We start from the raw sequence: 15,566 nt of genomic DNA on the forward strand, positions 1-15,566 counted from the left end.
TTTAATTCTATTCTAAATTTTAATCTCTAAATTCACAGTGGTTCCCAACACCAGTAAGTATGCAAAAAGACAGTGGAGACATGCATATATAGCTCAATTAAAATATCAGGAAACCTTTTATACTTTATTGCAATTTAAGCCAAATTAATAGAGTCAAATAAAACACTGTAATACTATTACTGACCAAACAATGAAACAAAATAAAAAATAGATAAATGAATTTAAAAAAGAAAACATGAAGATTTCCCTTGTGAAAAAGCCATATACTTTAGAATAATATGATATTAGTCTGCTTAAACTATACACAGGATGTTCCAAGTATATTTTTTAAATTTATATTTGACTTTTTATCTAATGAATATCTTTTTACCTAATGAATATCGTTATACTTTAAAAAAATTACTTGGGTGTGCTAATTTGGCACTGATGATATGCTTTATAAAAACATTTACTGTGCTTATTTTATGATGAAACTATACTTCTGCAAAGTGTGTCCTAGGAGCTTGTGTTACTGCTGTGTTAAAAATGTACTTCAATAAAGTATGCTTGAAAAATGTGTTAATTTTGTCTTTCAATAGTGCTAATTTATGCTTTATATTGTGTGTGCAACACAGTAAAACACACTGAATGCAAAAATTGCATAAAATGAAAGAATAATCATCAGTGATGCTGGCATTCAGTTAAATGTAAGTAAACCTCACACAGTATTCAAACAACGCTGTAAAGAAGTTTCTGTTTTCTGCTCTGATATTGCTGCACAGACACTGAAGATAAAGGACTTGAATGGTAAGCTGTATTAAAATGAAACTCATGTAATGTAACTCTGTACTGACTGTCTATCCAGCTGTTTTTTGTGACGATCAACTTGCTGTACTGCGATTCGTAGCACTAGTGCTGCTTCCAGGCCTCTCAGCTCAGCTCAAAGTAAACTAAGCTTTAACCAAGTATGAAGGTGAACAATATTAACAATACTGGTTTGTTCATGCTGAAAAATCTCTCTCTGAGAATCATTTATAAATGTCAGTCACCTAAATCTTTCTGCTAAAACATACTGCTACCACAGTTTAAATGTATTTTTAGGGTTCAGTTTGATTAGGTGACTTGTATATCTGAGAAGGCACCATTACTGCTGAACAATATATATACAGGTTTTGGAGCAACATATACTGCCATCCAGATCACGTCTTTTTCAGCAATAAATGCCAAACCACATTCTGCATATATTACTCTGTAGTAAAAGAGTCTAAAGGTGCTAAACTGCATTGCATGCATTTAAAACATCTGGTGTATTATGAAATGAAAAATATGACAAAGGAGACCCCAAACAAGAATGGGAAAACATTTAACTTTCAAAACTTTCAAATGGTCTACACAGTTTCCAAACGCTTACAGAGTGTTGTTAAAAGAAGAGGTGATGCAATGCAGTGGGAAACAGGAATGTAAGATGAAAAAGAAAATATGCTAACACAGAGGACTTTATCAACCTTACCTTAAGTTCCTAAAAGCCGTTATTGTGCTGCTCAGTCTAAGCCATGTCCTGAAGTACTCTTGGTCCCTTCCTACCCTTTATTCCAGCCATTTCAGCAACCATGCAGTGTAATTCCCAGTTTAGAAAAACCATGAAAATTCTAAAATAAATAGCTCAAATGTTCATCCACACTGGATAAAAATACAGTGTTGGTAACAAAGTACAGCAACTTGACTGATAACTGAAGGTCCCAAACATCCATTGCATTAACCTTTGAACAGTGTCTGGAACATTGCAGAGAACGAATGGCATATCATCGAATAAAAAAAAGTCCAATTTTCATTTTATGATGCTCTGTGACAGAAACCTGATTTAGCTACTGGCTAAATCCATGGTTGAAAACCACTGTGCCCTAGAAAGAATTCAAGGACTATAGGATACAGAAAATAGGGAACACATTCTTCCAAGTCTTACTGTTAACTTGTTGTAATCAACGCACATACCAAGACCACCTTTGTCTTTACTAGAACAATGGGAAGGTATAGGCGCTACTATTATCCATAATGATTTGACTATCTAGCACGTATATGTGCCTTTACAGCTGACATCTTCAGGTTTTTTTTTTGGTTCTCGGTCTGTCTATGCTGACATGATGGAAACAAAAAAAGCACTCTGAACCTTGCGGCTCGAATCCACAGGTCAGAAAATGTGTTTTTTACAAATCCTACAGGGGTTACCTTGCAAAGTACATATGAAGTAAAAGCTAATACATGTTTTGTAAACTATTTTTATTATAAAGCATTATCCAGCTACATCAAGTTCACATGGGTGGATGGCCTTTTATGCTGTGCAGCATACATAAAACAGTTCGGAAACTCAGATACTGTGTTCTGCAGATAACTCACTCTGCTCAAAATTATATTCAGTAGAATTTGCTATTTGATTGCCATAATTTTCTGGAGCATAGACTGAGGGCACTTTGACATAAATATATTTCACATGCAAATATTAAAATACACTTTGCAAATACTGGAATGTATAAATTATCGGTTTGAACTATATTTAAATAGCAGGTGTGTTTATATCACTTCAGTGAATCATTATTGATCTGAAACTTGCAGGATAACCCCAGAGACACCAACCACCAGGTAAAAAGACAATAATAAACAATATTCCTTTACTAAAACTTTTAGATAATTTCAGACAGACTGTATATATGACATAATTTACTGCATTTATCATGTTCGCCATATTTTATTCAACCCGTCTATGATTGGTGGATTTTGTCTTGTAATTTGATTTTTTTTACATTTTTATTTATATTTATACCTTATTTTATAGGTATATTTACCAGTTCCGGCCTATACTTGCACAGTAGCACCTAAACTTTGTCCTGAAATGTCATGTTCTATGTCACTAACTTCATTTTCTTTTCCACTTTACAGCATTACTCACACCTGTAATGGATAATAATTCCACTATTAATTCCACTTTTGATATTTATGACTGTTCCAAACAAACTCATGTCGGAATGGTTGTGTCCTATGTTGTGATGTTGCTCTGTTCCTTTCTGGGAACACCAGCTCAGTCTTGGCTCCTCTGGCTCTTACTGCATGATGGCTGGAAGATCAAACCCACCCAGGTGTTTCATTTGAATCATGTTGTACTGGAACTGATTTACTGCATTAAATGTGTTGTCGAGATGCTCAATGTGCTGATCTTCAACTGTGGCAAATTATGGAAAGTGACATTTATGTTTTTTGGCTTAAGCTCGATTGGAAGATCTCTAATCCAGGTCTGCATTTGTGTTGAGCAGTACCTGGCAGTGATCCATCCAATAATATTCTTGAAATATAAAGGTATCCAGTACAGAATTGCACCAGCTGCAGCAGTTTGGCTGATTTTGGTAGCACATGCTGTATATGAAGATTTTTCAAATGATTTCCCTGACCCTGTTTTTGACTTTGTCTTCTTCACAGCAGTGACTGTGATCTCGTTTTGCTGTGTGTCTGTGCTGCGTGCCCTGAAACACCCAGGACCAGGAGACACACAGATCACAACACAGAGAGGTAGAGATGTAGGCAACCAACAAAAGAGAAACGCCTTTAAAACAATCCTTTCAGAATTGCTCATAATCCTGATCACCTACCTCCCAGAGGTGTCACTTACTATATTTAATGTGATAAAAATAGATATCGATTTATTAGTTTGTGATATTATTCCATTTATGAGCTCTTTCAACATTTTGAGTGTGATGATCAGACCACTGCTGAAAATATACAAGCGCTGCAATCTGAAATCCTGAAACCTTTAAAGGGAAACTAAAGAGAACTCAGAAGTTGTTATGTGGTTATTATCAACTCTATGCAGTATATGCCTCTACATTGTTCAGATTAGAAGCAGATTTGCTGAATTGAATTTCTCATTTTGTAAACTGCTTATTTTAATTGTGTAATAAAGTAAAATGTGCAGATAAGCTTCAACTTAGAAGACAACTGTGCAACAGATGTTATTAAATTCTAGAGATACACAGTTTTATGTTTATTTAATGTACATTTTCATACTCAAGTACAACCCCATTTCCAAAAAGACTTTTTCGACTGTGCAGAATAGATGTGAATAATGTGCATAGAATGCAGATATGCAAATCATGTAAACCATATTTTTAAAAGAAAATACTGCAAAGACAACATGTCAAATGTTGAAACTCTGAAAATGTACATAAAATGTATATAAAAATATATGCCCATTTTGAATTTGATGCCAACAACACGTTCCAAAATAGTTGGGACGGGGGCATATTTACCACTGTGTTTCATCACCTCCTCTTTTAACGACACTCTGTAAGCATTTGGTAACTGAGGAGACCGACTGCTGTAGTTTTGAAAGTGAAATGTTTTCCCATTCTTACTTGATATAGGATTTCAGCTGCTCAACAGTTTGTGGGCTCATTTGTCATATTTTTCATTTCATAATGTGCCAGATATTTTCAGTGGTGACAGGTCTGGACTGCAAGCAGGCCAGTTTAGCCCACAGATACTTTTAATACAGAGCAATGCTGTTGTAATACATGCAGAATGTGGTTTGTCATTGTCTTGCTGAAATAAACAAGGCCTTCCCTGAAAAAGACATCTGGATAGCAGCATAAGTTGCCAAAATATGTAAATATAGTTCAGCATTAATGGTGCCTTCACAAATGTGCATGTCACCCATGCCATGTGCACTAATGCACCTCTATACCATCATGTATACTGGCTTTTGAACTTTGTGCTGATAACAAGTTGAGTGGTCTTTAGCCCGGAGGACACAGTGTCCATGATTTCCAAAAAAAATTTCAAATGTTGATTTGTTGGACCATAGGACACTTTTCCACTTCCCCTCCATTTTAAATGAGCTCAGGCCCAGAGAAGGCGGCAGCATTTCTGGATCCTGTTTATATATGGTTTCTTCTTTGCGTTTTAGAGTTTTAACTTGTATTTGTGGATGCAACGATAAACTGTTTTCATAGACATTGGTTTTCAGAAGTGTTCCTGAGCCCATGCAGTGATTAACATTACAGAATCGTGTCCGTTTTTAATGCAGTGCTGACTGAGGGCCCAAAGATCCCAGCCTTTGTTGGCCCTGTCCCAACTTTTTTGGAATGTGTTGTTGGTATCAAATTCAAAATAGGCATATATTTTTTTAAAAAGCAATAAAATTTCTCAGTTTCAACATTTGATATGTTGTTTTTGTACTATTTTCAATGAAATATAGAGTTTAAATGATTTGCACATCATTGCATTTTGTTTTTATTTAAATTGTGCACAGCGTCCCAACTTTTTTGGAAATGGGGTTGTATTTGTTACCATGACAATGAGAAATCACATAACACTGGAATAAAAAACAAAAGTGCAGTAAAATAAATTTAGAGCTGTGAAGAAAGATACACATAGAAAATGTGTCCCAAATATGCTCATAGTTCAACATAGTTTAAGAAAACCATAGGAAACATAGTTCAAGCCCCTTCCATTATATGTGATAAATCTCAAAAAGTAACATGGAGACATATTTAAGTTTTTAACTAGTGTTTTCTTTATGATAGAACAGTTCTCCAAAATATCTGGATGTTAGTGCACTGCCAGAACATTTGCATATTGTTCCTTATATTTGCCCTGTACAAATGTGAAAAGGGAGCATCCTAATACAGTATGAACAGGAACATGTGTATATTAGACTATGTTTAGAACTGGCTGTTTCATGGCAGTGATTAATTGAAATGATTTCATAGTGATTTATTATAGGTGATGAAAACACAATTGCTATTTAAATATTGTTTAAATAAACAAAGAACTATTTGCATTTTACAGAGATGTTGAAAGGTACTGGAATCATTAATGAAGACTGTGAAAAAAAAGCTATGAAAAGTGTGTTGTAATGATCTTACACTGAAAACACACAATCAATCTGACCTTTCAATGAGCATCTGTCAAACTACTCTTTTATTGGACAGCACCTGAACAAGCATCAACAGGGACACTAAACACAATTTTTTAGATTGAGATTAATTAGGATTGATTTGGATCATTCAACCAATGCAGAACAACTGTTGCAAAATGAATTAAAGCATCTCCTTTTTTTTGTTTTTTTAATCTAAGTTACTTGGTTCAAATGTTAAACTTTAGGTAGTAGAATTTGGCTTTGATGAGGTGTGTTTTATAAGCTAGTTAGACTATGTATTTTTTGCAAATAGTCTTATTATTTGCTGTTCCATCCTTTAACTATAAGTAATGGCAAAAATATGAAACTATTAAAATTCAGTACAAAATCTAACATTCTAACTGCATGGTGTATTTATTTCTTTAATATTAATTACATAATGAAAATTTAAATTTTGATCAGTGTGTTTTCATCAGTTCTGGTAGTGAGGACAGACAGAGTTGTATACAGGGAGTGTGGAGTGGTGTAAAAGAAGTAGGTCGCTTACCTTTCTACTGTTTTTTATCTTTTCCTTAAGGTGCTTCATGAACATTAAGATTCCAAATACATAAAAATGTGAAATGTTCACTTTTTTATTTTAGGCTGGAAAAAAAACAGTCATAAATAAAGGTGCCAAAATGGGTTCTTTGCATGATGCGTGATCTAAAGGAGCCACTTTTGGTTCCTCTAAAAACCTTTCAATGTATGGTTCTTTGGAAGATCTTTTTGTAAAGATGTGTGAATTTAGGACTGTTTTTGAAGTTTAAAGAACATCCACCTAATGTAAAGGTTTAGGTAGATCCCTTACATTGCTATAAAAACCCTTAAAATTAAGTCTTTCATATCTTTAGTATGAATATTCAACTCTATATGTATATTAGACTCTTGTCTAATAATTTCTAAAAAGATATCTGAACTGCTAACTTTTGTGATAGTCAGCACATGCAAATTTCCAAAAGTGTAGGAGGCACCATGTAAATGTTTTGCTAAAAAAATGGCCAGTTTCACAAAGATATCAAAATTGTGTAATCATTAACGTGATGACATACACAGATCAGGCATAACAGGCATAACATTATGACTTGTTTCTACGCTCATTGTCCATTTTATCAACTCCACTTACTATATAGGAGCACTTTGTAGTTCTACAATTACAGACTGTAGTCCATCTGTTTCTCTGCATACTTTGATAGCCCCCTTTTACCCTGTTCTTCAGTGGTCAGGACCCCCATGGATCCTCACAGAGCAGGTAAACACCTCAGTGTAACTGCTGGACTGAGAATTGTCCACCAACCAAAAATATCCAGCCAACAGCATCCTGTGATCACTGATGAAGGACTAGAGGATGACCAACACAAACTGTGCAGCAGCAGATGAGCTATCGTCTCTGACTTTACATCCACAAGGTGGACTGACAAGGTAGGAGTGTCTAATAGAGTGGACAGTGAGTGGACACTGTTTAAAAACTCCAGCAGCACTGCTGTGTCTGATCTACTCATACCAGCACAACACACACTAACACACCACCACCACGTCAGTGTTACTGCAGTGCTGAGAATGATCCACCACCCAAATAGTACCTGCCCTGTGAGGAGTCCTTCCAATAACGACTATGTACCTCAGCTTCCAATCACAACTATGTACCTCAGCTTGTCGATTAATCCCATCTCCTAGTTTGCCTAATGCCTTTCAGGTTGCAGAGACAGTGTTTGAGTGCATTATATACTTTATATATAACATATTTCTATATTTGTTGGCCTCCCTGAGGACATTGTGTCTGATTATGGTCCACATTTCACCTCCCAAGTATGGAAATTGTTCATGGAGAGACTATGTGTCACAATCACCTCACGTCTCATATCAGGTTACCACCCTCAAGGTAATGGTCAAGTGGAGAGGACCAAACAGGAATTAGACTGCTAAGTTTACTGCTAAGGCACTGTCATGACCAGCAAGACCAATGGGCCAAGTTCCTCCCCTTGGCTGAATATGCCCAAAACTTGATCCTTGATTTCAGGTATGAGTCCATTTCAATGTATCCTTGGATATCAACCCCCCCAGATACTGTTCCTCCACTATTGAAGATCGATGGTTCCCTGGCTTAATCAATTCATACTCTTCTGGAATCTAGAGGAGGGGGGTTGCGCCCAATACTTTTTGGACTGGAGGGCGTAATGCCCAGGGGATCAGTGTTGGGTCCTCTCTCAGGTCATTCTGGACCCTGAACTGGTGAAGGAGTTTCATCTAAGAAAGCCAGACCATCCTTCACCACGTCCCCAGGGCTATCCAATGAGCAGGCGTCACCAGGTGGCTGGAACCTCCCCTCAGGAGGTGGGTACTGTCACAACCCAGGCTCCTCATCCTCTTACTCTCCAGAGCTCTGCTTCACCTGCCTCCTGATCACCAGCTCTACCCATCCTCAGGCTCTCTCCCTTCCACACATGAAACGAGTTTCTGGACCATTTGTATAGCATTTGCCTTGTCTCCTGTCTTCATTGGCTATTGATCCTGGACATTTTTTCTTGATTTTTTGAGACTGTCTGCCCCTTGTTCTGACACTGTTTGCTGGCTTTAATTTTTTGTTTGCCTTTTTGCTTGTTGTCATTAAAGCCTTCTGCAATTGTATCCAGTCTGTATCTCATACCTGATAACATCTTAGGTAGGTTGGTATGTACAAGTGTATATGCCAGTCTGGGAAGTTAAGGAGCTAGATTCAAAATGAAAAGTGGGTTGAAACGCTAATGGTAGACCTTTTGAGTGAGAGATGTGGAATGTTTGGTATCCTATGGTTTGGTGCAGACATTTAGAATTTGGGCCATCTCTGAAAGAGGGTGTGTTGTTGTTGAAGGTCATGGCAGAGGTAAGATGAAGGTGGACTAGATTGAACTGATTTGCTCTTCATGACGACATTGTCACAAGCAAAACTAGCAAGCCATGGGTGGCAGTGACAAGAAAATTCTCCCATGAGGAAAAAATGTTTAGAGGAAATAAGACTTAATACAACTACTATCTCTTCCTTCCCTTCCTCTCCCTTTCCTCCACTCCCACCATGTCAATAACAACTGACCAGTTGAAAAAAGAGCTGAGGAGACTACATCAGGCACTGTCACAGTGTTGAAGACCTGGGTGGACCAACTATCTGGAGTGCTACAGCATATTGTTGCTGCCCAAAGAAAAACAAGTATCTCCAAAATAGTGACTTTACAGGAGAGAGTAAAAACATTCTTTACTCTCAATGTAAGTTAATGTAAAGCAGTTTTATTTCAAGCAATCTTGTAGTATTTCTATCAGTCCATTCATCGTGAAATTTTCACACAGAGCTGCCATGCCCAAATGATAAAATGGAGATACATATTTTTCTTTGGACAACCTTTAAGACATCCTGCCTGGTACTGGTACCCAAGAAAAAGAACTCAAAGGAGCTGGCCGACTATAGACTTGTAGCACTAACATCACATCTGCAGGAGCTGCAGGGTTCCAGGGCAGAGGCTTCATCTTTATGAAATGGATCAATGCAGTTCCAGCCTAAGGCAGGATGAACCAAAACAAAGGCTCACAAGGCACTCATCATTAAGGGAAAAGCCACAGAGCAACACTGAAGAATGTTTGCTTCTGTAGTAAGATGCAATAAATGTGGTTCACGTGACCCAGGGGAGAAGGAGTTGAAGAGGTGAGGCAGTCAAGTTGAGCTTACAGAGTAAAGAGACAGTGTCCAAAAGGATAGAAATAGTGTCTAGGCAAAGGAGAATAAAAAAACAAGACTGTAGGTGAGATATGAACTGGATACTTGATGGTGAAATATGAAGAGTTCAGTTGAAAGAGTAGAAGTTTAATGCACGAAGGTGGTTGGATTAGATAATGAGAGGTGGTGCTTATCCTACAGAAGAGAGACTGAAAATAGGTGATTAGGAGGACAACAAAGAAATCAAAACAAGTAGAAGGGCCTACTGCCAGCTGGAGCTGGGTTGAGAAAGATGGCATGGTGAGATTGTGGACTTCACTGGTAGGGCCATATGACCCTTGAAAATGTAGCTTCTGGTCAAAGTAACCACAGTAGAAGTAGGTGGAAGTTCTGAAAGTGACCCTTCAAAGCCTGAGAGGTTGAAAAAGCCTGACAGGTGGTGATAGACAGTGTCCAAAAGAGTAGGCTGGTCAAAGGAATGTGCCAATAGACAGATAAACAAGAGGCATGAAGTATCAGGCATTGGCAGACAGAACTGTCAGAGGTAGATGGTGGCACTAGTTGTTCAGAGAGTGCTGGAGCCAGCCAAGGTGCAGAGCAAGAGGAGAGAAATTAAAGTCCATAAGTGCAAGACAGAAGGGACTGGAAGAGGCAAAGAGAGCCAGGCATTGAGAGTTGGGGCTTTGGGGTGGAGCAGTAGAAGCAGAACTTGTGCATAATGTGATGGAACCAGCAGAGGGGGAAGGACAAGAAGTGTTAATGAAGTCCAAGAACCCAGAGGATCAGCAAACTTATAGAAGTCAAGAACTTTTGTTTACTTTAGTGATCATCCTGATCTTCCCTATATTTATAGATGCTTGAAGGTATTTGCTAAAAGGAATATCATCCGGTTTCCTCCCACAGTCCAAAAACATGCAGTCAGGCCAATTGGATGTGCTAAATTGCCCCTAGGTGTGAGTGTATGTGTGTGAATGTGTGTGTATGTCTGTCTGCCCTGCGATGGACTGGCAACCTGTCCAGGGTGTATCCTGCCTTTCGCCCAGTGACAGCTGGGATAGGCTCCAGCACCCCACTGCAACCCAGAAGGATAAGCGGTTTAGATGATGGATGGATGGATGGATGGATGAATTGTGTTTGGAATTGTTTCTAGGAGCGGCAACAATTGTGGAATTGTTTTGTTACTATTTCATATATTTATTTTTAAATCATTTTATTTCACTGAAACATTAGGCTTATTTTATATTGTCAGTGTAAGATTATTCATTACATTTTCAAAGCCTTCTTCATAAATGCTAATATTGTGCCAGCTGCCGCTTGTTCCGGTTCGTTGGGGAGGGGGGCTCTGGAGGCATAGTTGTTGTTTGTTTTGCTAATGTTGTTGTTCCTTGGTTTGAAGGTGTGTGTATGTGTTTATTATGTCATTTTTTCTTGGGCAGTGGGGTCGGTTAGAGTGGGTTTTCATCTACTGCAGAGTGAAGAGCTATGGCTGGCGGTGACCTGCCTGCTTTGCCTGGCTGTTATGTGCCTTTTCTGCTGGTGTTAATAAAGAGCTCTTCTAGCAGGAATCATAGCTTCTCCCGTGTCTCCTTCTTTTCCAATGCGCTATTTATCTATTTTTTGTGTTTTTTGTTGTGGTTTTGTTTAACTCCAGCCTTCCTATCTTACAGATTCTGACGTTCAATGTTTTCTTATGTGGGATTTCTTCTTAGGTAAGAACAGAATCTACACATGTTCAAGAGCACAACAATTCTGTGGTCTAAGAACACGTCATGAATCTGACAGACTTTTTCTTAGGACCTTTCTACAATTTTACTTAGGCCTACTGGAACGCATGCTGATGGCACTTTATCATGCAAATATTGATATGTAGGTTGTATACCATGCAAATATTGACATTGTTGGTTTGAATAATATTTAAATAACATCATAGTAATGCAAAGCTGTCAGATTCTATAAAACCCATTTACATGGAAGAGCACTACACTGTTTGAACAAATGATTGATTTAGCTTCCTCAGTCATGACAGCTGCATTTGGCTACTCAAACCTGAGTAGATAGCTCTGCGACTGAATGCTTTAAATCATTTCTGATTCAATAGGATAAATAAAGGCAAATAATCTGGGCTACTTGTTGAGGTATAATGAAATTTAAACAAATCTATATACCTGCATAAAGCATCGTGAAATAGCATGGATCAACCAATAATTACATGTCTGCAAAAATTAGTATACTCAGACTACAACATATATTTGGCGAGAACGATGGCTGAGACCAAGACAAGTCAGAGTATACATACTACCAAGTCCAACACAAGTCTGAGACATCTGGAGTCCATGCTTGAGTACTACAATTTTACTTAGGCCTACTGGAACGCATGCTGATGGCACTTTATCATGCAAATATTGATATGTAGGTTGTATACCATGCAAATATTGACATTGTTGGTTTGAATAATATTTAAATAGCTGGTGTGTTTTCATCCCTTCAGTAAATAATTATTATTCAGAAACTCCAGAAGACTTGCAGGACCCCAAGGAGGCCTACTGCCAGGTAAAAAGCCAATGATAAGCAAAGCTTTTTCTTAAATTTCTTCTTGAGAAAGGTCCTAAGAAAAAGTCTGTCAGATTCATGACGTGTTCTTAGACCACAGAATTGTTGTGCTCTTGAACATGTGTAGATTCTGTTCTTACCTAAGAAGAAATCCCACATAAGAAAACATTGAACGTCAGAATCTTCTTAAAACCTGCATAAGTGGGATTCAAAAAGAAATTTCTTCTTAAGAAAAATTGGTGAATGAGACGCAATGTTTCTTTAACAAAAATGCTGAACAAGACTAGATAAACAGTATAGACATCATTTATAACGTTTGTAATTCATTCACGATCTGTGGATTGTGTGTATGTCGTTACTTAAGACCCTTATTTTATTTGTCTTTCCACTGATATTAAAGCCATGCATACTTTACTTTTTATTCACTTTTTATTATTTATGTTTATGTATTGACAGTTCGCATGCTTTATATGACCAGTTCAAAGTTCTGCTTGCAGTGTCCTTAAATCTCATGTTCTAAGACAACACTAATTGCCTCATTTTCTTTTTCACATTACAGCTTCACAACACTGAATCTGTGATGGATATTAATTCCACTATTAATTCCACTCTAGATTTTGATTACTGTGTAAATCAAACTCATGTTGGAATTGTTGTGTCCTATGTTGTAATGCTGCTCTGCTTCTTCTTGGGAACACCAGCTCATTCTTGGATCCTCTGGCTATTTTTCTGTCATGGATGGAAGATCAAACCCACCCAGGTGTTTCGTGTGAATCGTACTGTACTGGAGCTGATCTTCTGCATTCAATGCGGTCTTGAGATGCTCGATATCATCTTTAGCAGTGATACAAGAGAGTTTTGGAGAGTGAAATATCTTGTTTATGGCCTAAGCTGGGTCGGCAGACCTCTGTTGCAGATCTGCATTTGTGTTGAGCGGTATCTGGCAGTGATCCATCCAACAATATTCCTGAAATATAAAGGTATCCAGTATAGGATCGCAGCAGTTGCAGTAGTTTGGCTGGTGGCGGCTGCATATGCCACATATGAAGCTTTTACAAGTATTTACCATGAGTTCGTTTTTGACTTTGTCTTCTTCACAGCAGTGATTGTGATCTCATATTGCTGTGTGTCTGTCTTGTGTGCCCTGAAACAATCAGGACCAGGAGACACACAGATCACAACACAGAGAGGTAGAGATGTAGGCAACCAACAAAAGAGAAATGCCTTTAAAACAGTCTTTTCAGGATTGCTCATAATCCTGTTCACCTACCTCCCTCAGGTATCTATTACTGTATTTAAGTGGATAAATATAGATGAGGGATTGTTATTTTGTAATATTTTTCCCATTATAGACTGTTTGAACATTTTGAGCGTGATGATCACACCACTGGAAAACAAATTACCAGGATGATCACCTGAAATGCCTAAACAATCAAAGGTAAATTAAAAAGAACTCATGAGTGGATTACATGGTTCTCAGAAACTCTACACAGCACCTATTATGACTCTTCATGGTCCAGATCAGGCACAGTACAATATTCTGGTCTGAATGTAATCTTGTTATGGTCGTACTGAATGTCTCTTCTTGTAAATGGAAATTTCCTTTTATTAGGCCCATTTAATTGTGTACGTATAGGTAAAGTTTGCAGATGCGCTTCAAACCACAAGGCAAATGTGAAACAGGTGCTACTAAATCCTGAAGATACATGCTTACTTGTTTTTTTTTATTTATTTCAGTGAAAATGGATGCAGAGAGAGAATGCCCTCAATATTGTCAGAAATGTAAATTAGGTCCTTTCTATGATTCTATTATGTGCCATATTGATGACTAAATTTCCCAAATTTAAAGAGTGTCTACAGTAAATCTCAAATCTTGGTCTCACAAAGTGAGCTTTTTCTCACTGGGAGCAAATATTAAGAGATGGAACCTCTTTAGAGGACATCAAAATACAATTATTCACCAAGTTAAAGCCCCCGGGCGGTATTTGTGATAGTGATTTAGTGGTGTTTTAGGGCTGTAGTTTGGAAGATAGAAACATGTTAAAATTTTAACTATTTTTTCAAAATAAAATGAAGTTCGCTGACCAGCAGCAGCCCAAAGAGTGTTTAACTGTGAGAGAATGACCACTCAGACCAGTTAAAACATGTACAGCTTGATCCTTTTGAAACACTTTGTTGTAATATTTCTTTCACTGGCCAATCAGAAGGGGAAGCAATGAATGCAAACATGCAGTTTGTACTTACTTAAATACATAAATTAGTTTTTTTGCTTATACATTTAAATGAACAGTGCTTTATCAGTATGTGACTGTAACTTTCAAACTCTATCAGCGAAAACTGATGAGAGTGCAATTTTAAAATGTAGGTGCTTATGCAGTATATATGTTAAAGTTATCACTGGTGAAAGGATAATGTATTATTGCTCAGCTATTTAAGGAATTTGTGTTAATTTTCTGTTAGCATGCATTTTGTGGAAAACGTTTGGCTTTATGGGCAAAAAAAAACTGCATCTCTTAGTGCCTATGGCGTGGGCAGCATACACATCTGGAAAGGCACTATCAATGCTGAACTGTATATAGAGGTTTTAGAACAACATATGCTCCCATCCAGACAACGTCTCTTTCAGTGAAGGCCTTTCATATTTCAGCAAGACAGCGCAGAACCACATACTGCATCCATCACAACAGCATGGCTTCACTGAAGAAGTGAGTCCAGGTGCCTGCCTGCAGTACAGACTTTTCACCAATAGAAATCATTTGGCACATCACGAAACAAAAAATCAGGCGAAGAGACAGGACTGTTGAGCAGCTGGAATCCTACATCAGACAAGAATGCGACAACATTCCTCTCCCAAAACTCCAGCAATTGGTCTCCTCATTTAGCACCTAGTAGCAATAAAGCTAGCATCCTACTGCCCAAAATCTGCTTTCTGTAGAAAAAAAGGGAAATAAACAGATACATTTTCTTTGATTTCTTACTGAAATACATCCTTTTGCTTTCTAAAAGTAAAGTAAACTATTTCTAGTTACGGCTCCATTCATCCCTTTAGGACTCACCCATGGACGCACTCTGTCATTTTGCAGTTGGTTTTTTGATAACGGGAGAAATAGATATGTATAGATAGAAAGTGAAAGTGGCCAGACTCTCCTTAAACCAGCTCTGAGGAGAGATGTGCGGATGAGAAGGGAACCCAAAATGGATGAAAGGAGGAGGCAAGGATGTTAAAGGCACTGTCCATTAATATAGTTCATTTTCTGTTCCATTACCTTTTTAAATGCAATAATGTTGTTGTTGTTTCTGTGAAAAAACGAAGGCATTTGTACTTTAAAATAAAATGAATAAATTTACTATTTAAATGATCACAAAAACACATGAATGTCTGTGTCCAACTTTAATATGGTGATTTAATAT

The sequence above is a fragment of the Colossoma macropomum genome, unplaced genomic scaffold (assembly GCF_904425465.1).
Source record: "Colossoma macropomum unplaced genomic scaffold, Colossoma_macropomum, whole genome shotgun sequence".
Lineage (NCBI taxonomy): Eukaryota > Metazoa > Chordata > Actinopteri > Characiformes > Serrasalmidae > Colossoma > Colossoma macropomum.